We start from the raw sequence: 19853 nt of genomic DNA, 5'->3' as shown, positions 1-19853 counted from the left end.
AGTTTGAAAATATCTATAACATTGACTATTCAAATTCATGAATGTGTCCTTCCGTCCTTCCTTCTGTCCCTCCCTCCCTTAGGTCTTTTAAAATTTCCATTGACACTGTTTTGCATTTTGTTGTGTGTATAGATTTTGCAACATCTTTTGTTAGATTTGTTCCTGGATATTTTATTTTCTGATACCATTGTAAATTATATCATTTTTGAATTTAATTTTCCATGTGTATGTGGCTGGTACAATAGATTTCTGTATATTGGCCTTATGTCCAGTAACCTTGAATTCACTTAGTTGAAAATCTTTTCAATTGCTAATATTCAAACATGTTGTCTGTGACTAATGGCAGTTTTTTACGTTCTTTATCCTTAAAATTTTTTCCTTGCTTTATTGCACTAGCCAAGACCTCTAGTACAATGTTGAATAAAGATAATAGTGGACAATCTTGTCTCATTCCTAATCTCAAAGTGGTGAAAGATTTCAATATTTCAGCACTAAATTATGATATTTGTTCTTTTTTTGGCACTCTTTCTCAGTTTAAAGAGGTTCCCTACTACTCATATGTTTCTTATGAATGGGTGTTGAATTTTATTAAATGCTTTTCCTGCATCTATTCAGATGATTGCATAATTTGATAATGTGGTACATTATTTTGATTGAATTTAGAATGTTAAACAACTTTCTCTTCTTAGAATGCAACTTAATAGTGATGCATTACCTTTTTATCTATCATTGAATTTGATATAGATTATTATCTACCATTAGATACTAGTGGTTTCTAGACTCCATTTGTTACCATTGTGTTTTGTTCCTATTTTGTCTTCCACTCTTTTTTCCCTGTCTTTTGTTGTTTGAATTGAGCATATGATTCCATTTTTGGGTATACTTATCTCTTTACATTTTTTAGTGGTTGCCCTAGAGTTTGCAATATGTACTTACAATGTATCCAAATCTACTTTCAAATAACACTTTGTTACTTCATGGGTTGTCTGAGGTAATGAGTAATGAAATAACTCTCCTCCCTCCCATCCTTTGTATCATTGTTGTTATTCATTTCACTTATATGTAAATGTATACTAGTTTACATGTATATACTAATATAGGATACGTATATACACGTTATACACAAAACCAAACATGATTGGATCAATTGTGGCTATTATTATTTTGAACAAACTGTTATCTGTTAGATCAATTAAGAAAAATGACAGTTTTTATTTTACTTTCACTTCCCTCTTCTTTAATGCCCTTCCTTTCTTTTACTTAGAACTCAGTTTTGGATCTATTTTTCCCCATTTTTTTCTCAACAACTTCTTTTAATATTTCTTGCAAGGCAGAACTACTATAAAAGAATTCCCTCGATTTTTGTCTGAAAAGTCTTATTTCTCCCTCCCGTTTGAAGGATAATTTCACAGGGCACTGAATATTGTATATTGTATATTGGCGGTTTTTTCTCTCACACTAAATATTCCACTCCACTTTCTTCTTGGTCCCATGGTTCTGAGAGGGAGTCAGATATATTCCTTACCTTTGTTCCTCTTTAGGTGAGCTGTTTTCCCCCTTTCTGGCTTCTTTCAGATTTTGTCATCTTTGATTTTCTGTAGTTTGAAGAAAATATGCCCAGGTGTAGGTTTTTTGGATATTTACTCTATTTGATTGTCTCTGCACCTTCTCTATCTGTGGTTTTGTGTCTGACATTATTTGGGGGGAAATTCTCAGTTGTTATTCTTTCAAATATTTCTTCTCTTCCTTCCTCTCTTTCTTCTTCTTTTAGTATTCCCATTATGCATATGTTACATTTTTTGTAGTTGTCCCAGTGTTTTTGGATATTGTCTTAGTTCTTTTTGCTTTTCAGTTTCTGAGGATTCTATTGCTCTCTCATCTAGCTCAGAGATTCTTTCCTCAGCCGTGGCCAGTCTACTACTAAGTCCATCAAAGGTGCTCTTCATTTCTCTTAGATCTCCTAGAGATCGTGTTTTCGATCTCTAGTATTTCTTTTTTGGTTCTTTTTAGGATTTCCAACTCTCTGCTTAGATTGCCCATCTGCTCTTGCATGCTACTTTATCCATTAGAGCCCTTAGCATGTTAATCATAGTTGTTTTAAATTGTTTGGGGGACGCTTGGGTGGCTCAGTGGTTGAGCATCTGCCTTCGGCTCAGGGTGTGATCCCAGGTCCAGGCATCGAGTCCCACACTGGGCTCCCTGTGAGGAGCCTGCTTCTCCCTCTATGTCTCTGCCTCTGTGTGTCTCTCATGAATGGAAAAATAAAATCTTAAAAAAAAAAAAAATTCCAGGTTTGGTAATTCCAACATCCCTGCCATGTCTGGTTCTCATTCTTGCTCTGTCTCTTCAGATTGTGGTTTTTGCATTTAGTCTGCCTTATAATTAAATTGATATTCAAACATGATATGCTGGATACAAGGAATGCTTTAGGTAAATAGACCTTTAGTAATGTGAGGTGAGGTGTAGGAAGAAGGGAAGATTTCTATGGTCCCAGGACCAGGTCTCAGTTTTCTAGTGAGCCTATGCCTCAGGGCTGTGAACTTCACAAGTGTTTCTCAGTTTTCTTTCTCTCCCTTCAGTGGAACACCATGGCTAGAGTGGAACTGGGTATCTCCCTTCCCCCAAGTCAGTTCTGGTTAACTGGTTTCCCTTGAGGGCAGGGAAGAACAGAGTGCTTTGGTATATATGTCCGTAGGGCTCCTTTTCTACTCCCCCTGCTGGAAGCCTGAGGCTTTATTTTTGCCTCTGATATTTACTGTGGGAACACAGTGGAGCTCCTGGAAGTAATCTCACAATATTTTGGGGGCTCCCTTATGACGGGATCCCACTGGGATTTTCAACTTCAGACTTGTCTACACTGAGCCTCCAGCAATTTGCCAATTAGAGCTCAGGTTTCCTCCCCATCCCTGGTTCCCTGTGTAGTTTCTGCTTGTGAGTCTCGGCTCTGGTAAGCTGTGACTCGCTGTGTTGGCTTGTTTCTCCAGCCTTGGGAGAAGTTTGTGTTCTCCCCTCTCTTATGGATTCAAGAGGAGCTGTTTACTTTTCATTCTATTTAGCTTTTTACTTGTTGGGGATGGAGCAGCCACTTCCAAGCCCCTGACACGGGGAACTGGGAGCTGAAAGTTACCACTGAATTTGATTGGCTTGTATTTATTTAGGTCTTTTCATCTATATTCATGAAGGATATTGGCCCGTAATTTTTCTTTCATCCTAGCTGCAGAATTGAGTATTGCCTGCTACCCACATGCTACCGTGATGTTTCTTACAGAAGCCCCCATGGATGAGAACCTGGGAACACCTGGTGGGGGAGCACCTCCACATTCCTGCGGACAAGTTGGTGGATGTTTGAGCCTCTCGGTAAATTGCATCACCATGCAGCGGTAGGTCAGGCCCAATTCACTATTTACAACCGATTCCTCCCATTACCTCACCAGTAGCATCCAATATATTAGCAATTCTTGTTGGTGGTCCCTTCATACCTGGACTACTGTAAGTGTCCGACTCATCTCCCTGCCTCCCCTCTTGCCCTGTGCCCTACATGCTATACTCAGAAACCAGAGAGGTCTTTAAAAAAAAAAATCTGTATCTAGTCATGTCACTTCTTTGCTTTTATTCATCCACTGCATTCCCACTGCAGCTAGAATAAAATCCAACCCGCTTACAGGGTTTTGAACAGGATCCAGTCCTTATAGACCTTCTAATTCTCACGTCCTACTCCCTTTGTTACTAGGTTCCAACCTTCTAAGTACTCTATCAAATTACCAGGTGTTATTTTCTTTATAGCACTTATCTGTATAAAACAAGAGGCTTGTTCTCTGTTGATTTTCTGCCGACCTTCCCCACACTTCTTGAGAGCTGGACATTCACGGACTGCCATCCCCAGCACGGAGAGCAGTGCCTCATCATAGAAGTTCTAGATACATGCTTGGTGATGACCTGCTTTGTGTAACAATCAATCCAGTCCATCTGCAGCTTACCTTCCAGAGTTTCTACAAACTCTCTGATTGGCTGCAGCCTCCTTTTCTTGTTTTCTTCTTCTTTTATTTTCTTTTTAATTTTTTTTTTAATTGAGAGAGAGAACGAGAGAGAGAGAGAGAGCAAACAGGGGAGGAGGGACAGAGGGAGAGAGAATCCGAAGCAAGCTCCATGCCCAGCATGGAGCCCAAAATAGGGCTTGATCCCATGACCCTGAGATCATGACCTGAGCTAAAATCGAGAGTTGGATGCTTAATTGACTGAGCCACCCAGGTGTCCACCTTTCTTGTTTTTCAAGATTGATTTTTAAAAATCTCCTTTATCCATTACAATTTTTACATCTCCTTTATCCATTACAATGGAAAGTTGCAATGGAAGAAAGATAGGTGTGCATATGTAGCCTGATCATGATTTGTCCTCACAATTATACAATATTCCCTGGCACTATTTAATGCATTTATTCATTCCATTCATTATTGAGTGCCTGCCATGAACCAGGCCCTGTACTGGGCTCTTGGAACATACTACTGAACCAAACAAAGGTTCCTGTCCTCAGAGCTGGGAAGACTCACAACAAATAATATAACAAGAGGAAAATTACAGAGTATGTCAGAAGGTGATAAGTCATATGGAAAAAAGATTAGAGCAGGCTGAGGGGGCTCCTGGGTGGGGAGTGTGGAGGTGGAAGCAGGTTGCAGTATTTGGTAGGGGAGGTCAGTGGGGAGGTGAAATATGAGCAAAGACCTGAAGGAGGAGAGAGTTAACCAAGCAGAAATCTGGGAGAAGAATGTTCAGGCAAAAGGAATACTAGCTTCTAAGGTGGGAACATGCCTGGGTGTTTGAATAGCTGGGAGACTGGTGTGACTGGCACCCAGTGAGTGGAGGGGAGAGATGTAGAGAAGAGGTCAAAGAGGTATGGGGGCCAGATCACATAATGCTGTTGCTATGGGCTGAATGTGTGTCCCTCCAAATCCATATGTTGAATTCTAACCTCAAGGTGATATTATTAGAAGGCAGGCCTTTAGGAGGTGACTAGGTGGTGAGGGTGGAGCCCTCATGAATGGTTTTGGTGCCTTTATAAAAGAGGCCCCAAAGAGCTCCCTCACCCCTTTTGCCCTGTGAGGATAATGGTGGGAAGATGGTCATCCATGAACCAGGAAGTGGGTCTTCATAGAAACTGCTGGAACCTTGATTTGGACTTTCATCCTCCAGAACCATGAGAAACATGGTTTATAAGCCACTATGTCTGTGATATTCTGTTAGAGCAGCCTCAAGAGATGGACACAGTTGGGGAACCTTTGTGACTTGTGCCTTTGGCTTAGGTCATGATCCCAGGGTCCTGGGATCAAATCTCTCATCAGGTTCCCTGCTCAGCAGGGAGTCTGCTTCTCCCTCTCCACCCTGCTTGTACTCTTTCTCTCAAATAAATAAATAACATATTTAAAAAGAAAGAAAGAGAGATGGACACAGTTGTATTTGTCATCTCAAGGGCTTTGGCTTTTACTCTAAATGAGATGGTAGCTATCAGAGGGTTGTAGGCACAGGCTTCTATGATCAGACTTTTATTTTGAGAGGATTTCTCTGAGTGCTGTGTTAGGAATAGACTATGGAGGGGAGGAGGAAGGTGGAAATAGGTCTATCTGAAGGCCTGTGCAGTGTTTCCACTTTATTTAAACAGGGCAACGACAAGGAGGTGGAAAGATGCAATCAGATTCTGGAAATGTATTTTTTTCATATTTTCCAATAGGTTATTATGAGCATTTAAGAAATATAGAAACATTTTTTTCTAGATTGTCTTTTCTCTTGAAAAATAGGCCACATTTTCCTGTTTCTTTGTATGCTGAGTAACTGTGGATTGTATTGTGAATGTTATGTTGTGGAGACACTGGATTCAGTTATATTTCTTTGAAGAGTGCCTTTTTTTTTTTTAAGCAGTCACTTAACTGGTTAGTTTCCAGGTGTAAACTGCCTGCCCTGCAGTAGGTGGCAAATCAAATTGGGGTTCAGTTCCTTTAACCCTACCTGGGCCTCTGGAATCTGCCCTTCTCATGCATGGTTTGGTGTCCATCAGAGATTTGGGATTCAGTATCCTGAATTTGGGGCTTCAGTTTTATGGTTTTCTTCCTTTTAGCCTTTCCCTTCTCTTTCTCTATCAGACATGATTGTGTTCTTCAACACAAGACTAAAGATTTGCTATTGAACTTACAGCTGCCCCACCTGATATGCATTTGAGCCTTCCCTTGGATAATACCCATCAAAAGTGGAAAACTCATCAAGGGTCATTTCCTTTTCCCATATGTCCACTGCCCTCCAAAACCTGTCTGCTCTGGGTTGTTCTCTGGTGCCTTTAGACAGTTAAATTTTTATATTTTATTATCTGTACATGAATTTATTTGTTTGGAATGTCTCACAATAACCAGGACTAGATATATTTTAAAGTTAAAATGTGGAGCTTGAGAGAATTTTGATCTCTAAGGAGTTTTCACTGGAAACATGTAAAGATAGAGTTGGGGAAGACCAAGGCTGGTGCAAATTTTTGGTAGGGGGTGGGTGAAGATAAGAAGTTCAGTTTTGGACGTGTTGAGCTTGAGATGTTTGCTGAGTAGACCATTGATATGCAAGTACCGAGTTCAGGAGCTACAGCTCAGCCAATATACATATTTTGGGCATTGCCAGCATATATATTTTGTTTAAAGCCCAAGACTAGGGGGAGATAGTTGAGAGTGTGTGCACAGAATAGAAAACCAAAGGCAGAGCACTGTACACTCCAAAATTAAGTTGGGAGACAAAGAACCAGCAAAGGAGCAAGAGCAGCAGTCAGTATGGGAGGGAAACCAAGAGAGCAGTATCCTGAAAGCCATAAAAAAAATGTATCATGAGGGGAGGGATGTTGCTGACAGGTGCTGTCGGATGGGAGCTGAGTACTGGTTTAGCAGCACGGAGGTCACTGGTGATCCTGAATGCTGGTGCTAAGAACTTGGCTGGGGTGGATTTGAGAGAGAATTGGGAGTGGGGACTGGGGATACTGAGGGGTTTATTTAGAAGTGGCTCCCCAGCACGTTGGTATTAGGATGAGGATATCATCAAAGTGGTTGCTCAAAAGTACATGATGCCAAGAATTTCCAGAGACTAAAGACAAGCCAAAAGAGACCCAGAAAAAGCTTGGTTGGCCGCAAGGTCCCTGAACTGGGGATGAGCCTGTGAGGTGGGATGAAGGAGTGAAAAGGTCAGAGAGGAGCTCTGACGTTTACTCTTTCCACAGAGGAGTTGTTCTTTAGGATGAAGAGGCCCATGAGGAGCCGTGAAGAGGATGGCAAAGTGAATGGGGGCCAGTGGAAGTCATAAGGAGCTCTAAGGCCTGAGCAGGATGGAGCACATTGGGCAGATGATGGGCTCATGGAAGGGTCTGGGGTGCAGAGAAAGACTGGATCTGGCACTCAGCGCTGGATGAATGTGGGGAAGCGAGTGGGGGAAGAGATGATGATGAGGACATGTGTCAGGGGCTGGTACAGCTGGGTGGTGAGGGCCCTACAAGGATGGGGTTACCTGAAGGTAAAGGGAGATGGCTCTGAAGTCCTACCGCCACCGCCCTCGTCCCTGTGGTGTTGGTGCGTGTGCAACAAACACCCTCAAGAGATCAGGGCTTTGGGGGAGAGCAAAACTTCAGCTTTATTACTCTTAAAACATCATCATTCAAGCCTTCAATAAGAATAACCAATATTAAATACTTCTCAGTCCCAGAGCTATTACTGCTTGGCATTCTGTGCTCATAACGTATTTGCAAATCGATTAATGTTTTGTTTTACTTAACTTTTCAGGGTTAGTGGTAAGCCAGTGAGTAAGTGTGCTCTCTCCACAAGCCTTCTCACTGCCCCTCAAATTATTACCTCTCAGCTCCTCCCCAGAACCCAGCTCCTCCCCTGGCTCCCAGCTCCTCCCCTGCCTCTCAGCTCCTCCCTTGGCTCCCAGCAACTCCTCTGGCTCCCAGCTCCTCCCTTGGCTCCCAGCTCCTCTCCTGCCCTCAGCTCCTTCCCTGGATCCCAGATCCCTTCAGTCCTTAGTCCTTCTCAGCATTCAGACCTCATCTTAATGTCACCTCCGGATATAGACCTTTCATGATCATTCTGGATAAGGCCACTGCCCCTCCTCCCCAATCCATTCTTTATTTCAACACCCTTTTCCTTTCCTTCATAGGACTTATTCGCATTTATATATTTCCTTTTTAAACAATCTATTTCTCTCACAATAAAATTGCGCTCGGAGCCGGGTCAACTGTCCTGTTCACCATCATACTTCCAGGACCTGCCATCATGTTGAGCACACAGCAGGCATTTAATAGATATTTGTTGGGCACATATTTGTATCTCCATTTTATAAACGACAAGAGTGAGACTCAGTGACAGTGACAAAGCCTGGCTTCCGACCAGGGTCATCCAACCTTCCTATTTCCATAATCCCTCTTGAAATTAGGAAGCGGTTTACTCTAATTCTTCATGATGGGTTAGAATGGCCGCAAGGCCTTTATCACATTCTCTGCGGAGGGGTGTGCGGTCTTGGCACTCCTCAGATCTGGGCTGCTCCCGAGATTGCATCGACAGAAAGGATGCTGCGGAAGTGAGGATGTGCCAGTTCCAGGCTTTGCCTCGAAGGGGACTGGCAACTCCGCCCTCCTCCCTCTTAGAGCACTCACTGTCAAGACGCCTAGCTGCCCCGTGAGGCCTACTGGCCTTCTGGAGAGACCGCGTGGCCATGCCACGTGCACGACAGCCAACCCCAGGAGCATTTTGGCAGAGCCTCCAGAAGACTCCAGCCCCAGCTGCAGCTGAGATCACGAGAGCTCAGGTGAGGCAGCAGAACTGCCCAGCTGAAGCCTTTCAACCCGGCAGTACCGTGAGGGATGCTGAAATGGTCCTTGTAAGCTGGGTGGGGACCTGGATGAGGCCAGAAGGGACCAAGGGGTCAGGGGGTGCTCGCTCTCGGGGACACTGCTTGTACTTGGTTGACCTGGAGAGTGAATACTTCCTGAGGCCTTGTGCCCTAGGAGCCTCGCCTGTCTGGCCCCAGACCTGGGAGCCTGGCTTTCAGCCCTTAGGTTTTGGTGGTTTTACCGAGCCCTGGAGAACCGAAGCACTTCTGGAGCCTTGCAGAGAGCAGGTGCCAGGTTACTGGGGCCTGACGGAGTCACCCAGGGAGCATTCCAACTTCCAAACAAGGTGCTTTCGTAGGAAGCCCTGGCTCCAGCCCTGGAAGTCTGTATCACTTTCTTTAACACAACATTCCTGTAGATTCCCTGCAGATTCTCAACCTCCAATGTCCCCCCCTCGGGAAACATTGAGCATCTCCCTTGGGGTCAGAGACCAGTGGGAAGAGGGCAGGGCAGACAAATGAGTAAGAAGTGGGTCTGGCCTCCAAGGAGCCGACCACTGACCCAAGCAGTCGGCTGAGACCCAGGGAGCCAGCACCATGGGCCATGGGCCATGGGGGCAGCAGAAGGGCCTGGAAGGTCACACTTGCATGGTGGGGGGGCAGGTTTGTGCAGAGCCCAAAGGATGAGCCTGGCTCTGGGCTCTGACCAGCGGCAGTGAGGGGACAGGACAAAACACCTGCACGCAGCTGTCACTCTGCACCCCTGCTGCTCACGTTCCCCTGCCCTTCCCCACCCCCTTTGGAAACACCCTTTTCCAGCTTAGTATCCGGCTCTTACCTCAGCGGAGGCTCAGGTTGACGCCAGAGCTGCTGTGGGGCCAGGCAGTGAAGTTTCCCTGGCCGGCGGGTCACCAAGTTTCTGTTACCCTAGCATGGTCCCTTGAGAAAACGACCTGAAGAGACTGGACCCGTTGCTCCTATTTGCAGATGCTCTAGAAAACCTGACTCACTGAAAGTGAATACGGGAAAGCTTAGCGGGCTGGTGGAGCACCTGAGCCAGACCCACGTTCACAGCCCTGCCCCGTCAGGTGCTCGCAGGTGCTCCCGGCAGGTGCTCCCGGCAGGTGCTCGCGGCAGGTGCGCCCGTGGGCCCCAAGATCAGGCTGGGCCCATTTTAATGTAATTCTTTACAATTAGCACCGGGATTGTCTGCAGAAAAGGGCAGCCAAGTGTTTTCAAATAGTGTCTTCTCTGCAGGTTAAACATTTACTTTCTGCTCTGCCAACACAGTTAATTTGCAGAGCGAACCCCCTTTCCTCTGAACTTCTAACAACGCCACCCAGATTCTCCAGGTGCCACACCGTCTCTGACGGTGCGTGTGTGTGTGTGTGTGTGTGTGAACTTGGGTGAGAATCTGGCGGAGGAGGCAACTGGCCCCGGGTGGCGAGGCAGGTGGGGGCTGAACAGAGGCTCCCCGCGACAACCTGCGTGGGGACCAGGGAAAAGGTGGGAAAAACCCCTCTTAAACCTCCGTGGCCCACTGGGGATTTGGCAGTTCTCTAGGAAAGAACCCCCACGTTCCGGGCCCCAGGGCTGCAGGCCCAGGGGAAGTCGCACGGGCGGCACATGTTGTTCATCACAACAAGGTAAATATGTCAGTGAGATTTCTTGATTTTTTTTGTTAACATAACCATTCTTTTCTCAGGTTCAAGGGTCTCACGGAGATCTGGCTGCGAGAGTCAGTCGGGGACCCGAGGGCTGGCCCTCCTCTCTCGGGGGCCCGGGGGACTGCAAACTGAGACTTCAGGAGCCGGGCAGGTGACAGGAGTAAAGAACACGTGGAGGGCAGGCGGGTGGCCACGTGAGGCCCTCGGCTCGCCTGGAAGGGAAGCATGACTGCACCTTCCTGCGGGAGAAACACGGCCCAGGGCTCCTGCGCGGTCAGATCTTAGTGAGAGAAGATGGTTATCTGTGCTTTCCCTTGAAATTGGCGGAAAAACATTGCCTGACAAAACAGAACGTGTCTGTAGTGTGAGCTGGGCGGCCGGGGGAGGGCAGGGTGTGCAGGGGACGCAGGGACGGAGGGGAGTCAGGCCTCTGGATGCCGGTGCTCTGGAGCCACTGCCTGTGTGACACTGGCCAAGTCATGCCCCTTCTTGGGCCTCATCTTCCTCATCTGGAGAGTCACAGGTCTGGAAATGTCCATCTTTATTTTATTTTTCATTTTTTTTTTTTTAGGAGGGAGGAGGAGCAGAGGGAGAGAGAGGCAAACTCAAGCAGGCTCCAAGCCCAGTGCAGAGCCTGATATGGGCCTCGATCCCGCGACCCTAAGATTATGACCTGAGCCAAAATCACGAGTCAGACACTTGACTGACTGAGCCCCCACAGGTGCCCCTGGAAGATTCCATCTTTAGAATGTTGTTCAGCCTCAGGATTTTGAGCCCCCAGAACAGGGTGTGGTATAATGTCAACTAGGTGGCCCAAAAGTTGATGTTGAATTAATAAAAGAATAAATTGCTCACCTGGACTTTTTGAAAAGATGATCAACCTTGGAAGAAAAGTCTTAGACAAGTCCCTCCTTTTCCCTAACAGATGCCCCATTGTTTTCTAAATCTTCCTTTGAGGATGTTTGCCAGTCAGATTTCAGTTTTCTTTTTTCCATAAAACCTCAGCTTTTGGAAAAGCAGACCCCCAGACTCCTCTGCACAGCTCTGTCATGGGAGCCCTGGGTGGGCTGGCTGCCCTCCCCTTGGCAAGCTGCTCGGGTGGTCCTGATGGGCTCCCGTGGTCAAGAGCTACCCATGTGAGTGCTACACGCCTTCCACAGGAGATGGGGCCAAATCTTTGAGAGCGCTGGATGGCCCTTGTGGGGACACCGTCAATGGCTCAGCGGCCACAAGGGTAATGGCAGGTGCAGTTCATTTGTGGATACAGAAGGAAAGGTGACTTGCCCAAGCCTAGCCAGTTCGGGTGACAGTGTGGCACCTGTACCTTCTTAAGGAATCCCTTCCCTGTGCAAATGAAGTCAGCCTTAACTGGACAGGATCCCAGAGATGATATAGATTGAATATGGGGTTTTTCAGGATTTGCAGAATTTTTTAAAATGAAGGGACCTTGGGGGAGAGGCTGGCCTACTGTGTGCCATCCACTCTCTGGAGAGCTTGTATCTCACTCAGCCCTTGGATTAAATGATGTATTATTATATGACCTTCCCAGTGACAGAATGAAGGTCAGATGAGGACGGTAAGTTCCCTAAGACCATGCAACTTGTAAGGTGTAGAGTCAGGATCCAAACCTGAAATTATCTGGCTCCAATGTCCTCACTCCTCCCACGAGGAACCTAGACACAGTTTACTGGGTTGATCTCCTTCGCTTGACAGGTGAACCCATGCGGCCTGCAGAGCCTGCTGGCTTCATCAGGGTTAGAGCGAGTGTGTCAAACAGCTGCTTTGCTCATCAGGGGGTGGTCTTTGGGTGCTGTGTTCAGCTCTGGGGGACATCAGGCTAGCGGAGACAGATCCCCAAGCACCAAGCACCTCATGCCACTGGTCCCTGTTGATGACATCCTCAACTCAAGAGTCACTTTGGATTGGACCAGACCACAGTCACCTTCTGAAAAAAGCCATTGTGATGGTCATCCAAGGCCACCCTGAATGTGGCTTGGGACACAGGAGTCCAGCTAGGGGGTGCCACCCACCGAACCGCTCCTCTTCCCCAGGGGCCCTGGTCCCCCATCTCATCCTCAGGCTGGCTCTTCCGTGGTGGGTGGGCTTGTGGTCCCGGGACTCCACTCAGGGCCGCGCCGTGGCAGCAGTGACGCGGGTGACCCAGTTCCTGGTTCCTGGCCTCTCCGCCTCGCCGTCTGAGTTGGCCTGGGAGGTTTCCGTGAGCTGCATAATCCCCAGCAGCCAGCCGGTCCTCGGATCCGTTTCAGCCCGGTGAGTCCTCCTGCCGCTGAGCCACCTGTCAGGCAACGCCTCCCACGCCAGATGGCCGTCCCTCCTGCCCCTCCACGGCGGTCCAGCCAAACCTGGGCCCCGCATGGACAGAAGAGGACCCGAGCGGCCGCGGCCAAGGTCAAAGTGTCCATCTGGACACAGGTACGAGCAGAGCTGAGGCCCTGCCACTGAAATGGCTTTGGCAAGGGGGGTGTGCGCCGGCCTTCGGCTCTTGGCTCCCTTTCGGTCTGGTTTCAACTCAAAAGCTGCTCAGACAGCGGACTATGCGGAGAACCTCCTGCCCCAGCCCCCCAGCCAGGGGCGGCTGCTTTCTGTAACCCCAAATCCTCATCAGAGAGGAGCTGGGCTACCGATGACCCCCCTGGGTTTTTTCCAGGGTCCTTGCAGCTTGGCACTCAGGGCCCCCGGTCAGCAAGCCTTTCCCTGTACCCCCTCCGCCTCCCCCTGCTCAGGGCAGAGCCTTGAATTCTGAACCTCTCTTCCAGCATCCTCCTCCTGAAGCCTTCCCCCTAGCTTTCCAATTTGACCCCATGCTAGGTCAGTCAAACGAAAACGCGAGGCAGTATTATTATACCAAATTGTCGACAAAACAGAAAGCTGGAGAGGAAACTCTGTTTTGTTTTCTGAACAGTGAGAAACCTAAGTAGGCCTACTTATTTTCAATTCTCTGAGTTTCCCATATATACATAAGAAGGCCCCTGAGATGGCCTCACACGAAGCCTGGTTTTGCTTTGAAGCGGACCCTCGTCCTCCCTTCCCGTCCCACTGGCAAGTAATAAATTCTGAATAATAATAATAATAATAATAAAAAAACTTGCATTCTGAGTTTCCAAACCGGTATAACCCATTTCTTATTCTAAACAAGTGAGCCAACATTTATCTTTGGGACCAAGATGTCAGTGTTAAAAAAAAATGTTATAGAACAGAAAATGCAACACCCATGTCCAAGCCTGGGAAGGATGACTACATGCATTAGCTGATAATTGCCGAGTATTCGTGCTTTTTCCTGAGAGCTCTTATTTTTCCCCAACTGGTAGCTGCAGGAAGAAGGCATCTTTGTTTTCATTCTCGTGTGGCTTATGTTGGATTCAATTTTTCAACACGGTACCAGAAACGCCTTACCAATTTCCCCGGTACCCAGTGAGATGGAACCGCGAGCTCGCTCATGTTCCTTCACGAGAGATGCCTTAGAGCAGGACAGGCCTGTCCGTACTCGGGCCCGACTGGGATGCTGCTGGGTGGATTTGGTGTAAGTGATTTAAATGTTGGACTCGCAGTCCTTTGGGCTTCAGAAGAGCGCCGTGCTGGCCGGACCCCAATTTGCCCGCATTCCTCAGATCACTGTTCAGCCGCCAGCATCCCCATCCCTGGAGTCTTTTCCATTTGCTTCTCTATGGATGGGCAGGTCACCTGACCGCAGCCGCCTGGACGGAGCTGGCCTTGCAGTTCTGCCACTCTCCCTCGGCTGTCATCTGGTGACTGCCACCACTTGCCAGCCTCACTTGCTTGTTGCCAATACCGGGGGGTTGTGGGGGGAGATCACATCTAATTTGAGCGCCGTTTTATCTGCTTATTTTACACACAGATGTGAGTACATTTCTCCCTACATTACATAAGTATTTAAGCTTTCATTCCAACTGTCTCTCAGTACTTACCACGACAGACAGGCAAATAGACAACCCCCACGGTGCCAGAAATACTTTTCCACGTACCTTGCTCTTCAAAGGCTGTCATAAATAGAATGTTATGGAATAAAGCAAGACTAGTGGGGTTTCCGATGAAGTCACCCCAGCTTACTCAAATGTCTCTCTGAACTGCTTCGTACATTCTGGAAGTGCGCTGAAGACTGGTGGGGGGACGTGTCTCCTAGGTTCCCAATTTTGGCTCTTCCAAATGAAATATTAATAGTATTACTACAGCTGCATTGGACAAGAGGAAGAAGCTTCCAGCAATAAGTCGCGCTTACAGAAATGTTTGCGTTCGTTGCAGGTTAGCAGAACTACGACTGAGGCAGTGTGGTAGGTGTGTATTCCCCAGGCACGTAAATTGGGCAGGGAGCTCCTGACACCCTGGAGGAGAATTCATTCTTCCCGATGAAGGTTCCCCGGGGAAAGCAAATTCAATGCCTGGGCAGCAAAGCCTTGCTCCTGTCAGTGAGGACTCAGGACTCCGTGATTTATCCCAGAGGCGAGCGACTCACTGTTAGTGTCCATGTGCATAAATAATGCCATTTTGTAAGTGCAGAGAGTGCGTCTCTGGGCACAATATTAGTCTGACCGGACCCCGGTCAGTGGTGGTCCACTGAGGTCCACAGAGGTCCACTTCCAGTGGGCTCTGTGGAGTGACTGCTGGGTAGTGCTGGAGCGTGGGGACAGGAGGCGAACCCCAGCAAGCTGGGGATGTGGAGGGCTCAGCTCAGCTGCTCTGACCAGTACCAGAGCCTGGAAGGCCAACACCAAGATGCCTGCGTGGTGGGGTTCTGGTTCGGGTGCTCTTCCCGGCCTGTACACAGCCTCTTTCTTGTATCCTCACTTGGAGTCAGGGGGGAGAGGTTGTCTCTCTCCCACCTCTTCTTATAAGGGGCAGTCTTGAGTCTTGAGTCTTGAGTCTTGATCATCCACCATCACGGCTGGATGATCTCCCAAGAGCTCCTCCTCCAGAGGCCATCACACTGCAGGTAGGGCTTTAACCTGTGAATTTTAGGGGGACACACATATTCAGTCCAGAGCAGAGAGTGGTGAGTGTAGACGCCCCTTTGGGAGGGAGATGAAGAGGATGGCTCTGGAGGATGAGCAGGGAGGTGAAGGGTGCTGGAGCAGCCTCTTTGATGGACTCCCCTGCCCTTGAGGGGTGAGAAGCCCTACCCCAGCCTGCTGCGGTGAGGGTTTGTGGAAACGTCAACTGCCCTGCACTCCATACCCCCCAGCCTCCTGCACCCTAAAGTTGAATAGCTAAGCTGAAGTTTGTGGTTTCAGGTTCAAAACTGAGGGGAAAATATGATTCATGGTAGCTTAATCCCTGAAAGATTCTAGAAGGAGTTGAGTTCTGGAGAGCAAAGGGCATGCAGGAGGAGGGTAGGACTTCCACCTTGCCACTCGGCATGCCTGGAGAATTTTGGAAAATGGAAACTCTTTGGGTAGACCCATCCTCAGGTACCTCCTCACTACCCAGGTCACCAGGACTAATGAGATGAGAACCTCCCATAAGCTCTTCGGATAAAACTTCTATTCACCAATGGCATCATTACTCTCATCTGTGCGTGACGTGTCCCATTGAGGGACTTTCCTTCCGCATAAGACTTGCTTCTATAGGATCATGTGGGGTTTGTGCAGATGTAACTCACAAAATGGAAATATGGGTTCTGAAATTGTTTCCTACCCAGATGCTGCTTAGGTCTTGAGTTTCAATAGCCCTTGGTCCCTGGCTCCCTATGATCTCTCTGACTCCCAGTCCCACAACCAGAGGGATTGGCAAACTTTTCCTGGAAAGGGCCAAATGGTAATCATTCTCAGTTTTGTGTTTTGTGGGCTGTCTGGCCTCACAGCACCTGCTCAACTCTGCTGTTATTGCGTAAAGTAGCCACGGACAACAGGGAGACAAATGGTACGGCTGTGTTTCTATAAAGCTTTATTTACAAGACCAGAAAGAGGGCAGGATTTGGCTCCTTGCTGGAGTTTGCTGATCCCTGCCCTAGATGCTGTCGGTTGGTCAGCTGGCTCAGGCAAGAAATCATTCATGTCTTTAACAAAAGTTCACTGTGCATCTGCTCTGAACTCTGTAAAGCGCCCACAGTTCTGGCTGTTTGGGATACATCGGTGAACCACACTGGCAAAAGTCCAGAGAGCTCTGTGATCTCAGAACTTGCATTTTTATCAGGGAGACAGACAACAAATCGATGTGATGGATTCCCTTCTCTACCTCTGTTCTTCCCCTTCTCACTTCACCCCAGGGTGGCTCTGTGCCCCTGGTGGTCCACGGGGATGGCATCAATACCATCTTGTGTCCAACTTCCTCCCACTGGGTCCAGCCCATGAGGCAAGAAGGGATTTTATTCCTCCCACTCCGGAGATGTCTGGTCCGTAATATGTATTTGGGTGTACATCTGTGTTCAGACACCCATAGCTGCATATGTCTGTGTGTTTCTAAGCCACAAAACGTTCCCAAAAGAGCATACCAGAAGCCTAACAGCACAGTGATGGAGAGTATGAAGTCAAAGAGACGTGGGTGTTCCTTTAAGTTAAGAGGATTGGAGTCAGACAGATTTCAGGCAACTTCTTGGAGCTTCTATTTTCTTGTGAATAAAGCAAAAATAATAATAAAACTGCCAGCCCCACAGGGTTGCCGTGAGCATCAAATGTGATAATGCAGGTAAAGTGCTTGGTACAGTGCCTGGTGCACAGAAAGGCTTCCTAACTGGTAGTAGTGATCAATATATTATATGTGGTATATTCCAGCTCCTGTTGATGAGTTACTTTAAATATTGTACTTACTATGAACATATCCTTCTGTGGCATGAGTACAGGAGACCCGGGGACAGGTACATGGAGAGAGGTCCAGCTGGCTGCAGTTCTCAAGTCTGCAGACTCTCTGGGTACTTCTGGGCTGATTGACCCCCAGGCCCACCCTTCGTGTCCAGCTTCTGCCTTCCTCTGTTCTGATTTCATAGCCAAGGTTCACTCCATCACCTTTACATTATCTGGAAACTGGTTTAAATTACTCATTCTCTGATGGCTCCTTTGGTTTCCTTCATTGGTGTGAGATCTTACATTTAAAAAAAAATTCTTTCAATATTATTATAATGGAGTCTCAGGAGAAAAGAGAATGCTGAGGCTCAGTTTTCATCTGGGAGGTCACTGTTGGTTTTTTTTTTTTTTTGATTTTTTATAAAGGCTTCATTCTTTAAAAAATTAATTTTCGGGCACCTGGGTAGCTCAGTGGTTGAGTGTCTTCCTTTGGCTTAGGGCGTCATCCAGGGGTCCTGGGATCGAGTCCTGCATCGGGCTCCCCACAGGGAGCCCTGCTTCTCCCTCTCCCTGTGTCTCTGTCTCTCTCTCTCTGTCTCTCATAAATAAAATAAAAAAAAATAATTTTCAACTGTGGTTAAATGTATATAACCTAAAATTGACCATCATAACCATTTTAAAGCTACAGTTGAGTAATATTAAGTACAGTCACATCATTAGGCAACCACCACCGCCATCCATCTCCAGAGTTCTTTCCGTCTTGCAAATTGCAACTCTGTCTCTATTAAACAGTGGTCAGTCCCCCATCCTGCCTCCCAGTCACCACCATCCTCCTCTCTCTCTTCACAAATTTGATTGCTCCAGGCACATCGTACAGGTGGGACTGTACAGTATTTGTCCTTTTGCAACTGGCTAATTTCCCTTTGCACAATGTCCTCAAGCGTTATCCATGATGTGGCCTTACTTTCTAAGGCTGGCCAATATCCCATTGTATGTAGAGACCATATTTTGTTTATCCATTTATCCATCAATGGACACTTGCGTTGCTTCCCTATTGTGAATCATGCTGCTGCGAATATGGCTGTGCAAACATTGCTAAGTTTTAAAAGGGCTGTTATGCAAGAGACCCCGGCCACTCACCCTCAAATCAGATGTATCTGTGTGTACATTTCCCACTGCATTGAAATGAAATCATCATCACCATCATCATCATCATCATCACCATCACATTGTTATCCATATAATGCCCCAGGGGGAAGAGTTTTACTTGGCACATTTCTTCTAGGTCCATTTATCATCAGTAGCTCAAGGAGTTTGAGCTCCAGAGAGATAAAATGACTTCCCTAACCCAGTGAGAGGTACAACTAAAATTAGGGAATAGTTCTATCACTCGGAAAGACTTTGTTGAACTCTTTCGTTTGCATGGACACAAATGTGGGTTGATTAAATAAGATGGCCATTGAATGATTATCTCTAATGTAGTAACTTTAATGCAACTTTTCCTGACAAGGCAGACTGATCTTATACATTTCATGTGCAGGAAAAAAAAAAAAAAGAAATAAAGAAAAGAAAAAGAAATCTGAGGCTCTGCCAGCTAAGACAAGACTAAGAATATCAGATAAGATTCAACTATTAAAATTATAGAGATTCATTCCTCTTTATTTTCACAGAGGGGAACAAGGTAAACCTTTTTGGGTTGTTGGCACTTTTTTTCCCATTTGTATATTTCTTCTAAACATGAGCATTATGTTGTTTATTCATCTGTTAATGACAGCTGATTATCAAACCGTAAATATACATGTTGAATCTAATGGTTTGTGAACGTTAAGCATCAGACAGTAATATTTGTGGGTATTTAGAGAACTCTACAGCTTCATCCCAATCACTATCTAGCTTGTCAGTTTTCTGTAGAATTATCTGATTCTCTGTGCTGTCAGCCGAATCATGTGTTAGGCAGAAAGCAGATTTTTTTCTCCCCATTATTGCTATTTTTTTCTTCCTGTCAGTAAACAGATTTAAAAAAAAGAAAGAAAGAAACACAACTCTCTTGTGTAATCTAGGCTACAGATAACACTTTTTCTCTATGTCTTTTGGAAAATAGCAAATGTGATTCCTTAAGGCTTTTGATTTTCAAATCATTTCAGGCACATTAGCAGATCCATGTGTAGTTGGTATTTCTGTGCCATATATTGCAGAGAGTAACAGATATGAAGATGCTGAAGTTCCAATCAAAGGGCCTTCATCCTTCAGCCTGGAAGTCCCATGGTACTTATTTAAAATTAAAAAATATTTAGCCACTAGCGGTTTGCTCCCTGTATGTCAAGATCCATTTATTTATTTTCTTAGCAGAGCCAGAGTAGCCTGGTGTTTAAGCTTTGACAATATGCTAATGTGTGCTGGAGAAAGACCTACCGGTCCCCAGGGTGCAGCCAGGAGCCTCTGAGAACTTTTCTTAAAATGTCTTCATTCTTCCATTCACCCCCAAAACAGTGATTAAGCGCCTACTAGTGCCAGGTCTGCACTCAGCTCTGGGGGAATGGGAGTTGTCAAGGCTGGGAGAATGGAGGCAACATGGCGGAGCACAAGGGGC

The sequence above is a fragment of the Canis lupus genome, chromosome 29 (assembly GCF_048164855.1).
Source record: "Canis lupus baileyi chromosome 29, mCanLup2.hap1, whole genome shotgun sequence".
Taxonomy (NCBI): Eukaryota; Metazoa; Chordata; class Mammalia; order Carnivora; family Canidae; genus Canis; species Canis lupus.
This window is presented reverse-complemented; position numbering follows the sequence as displayed.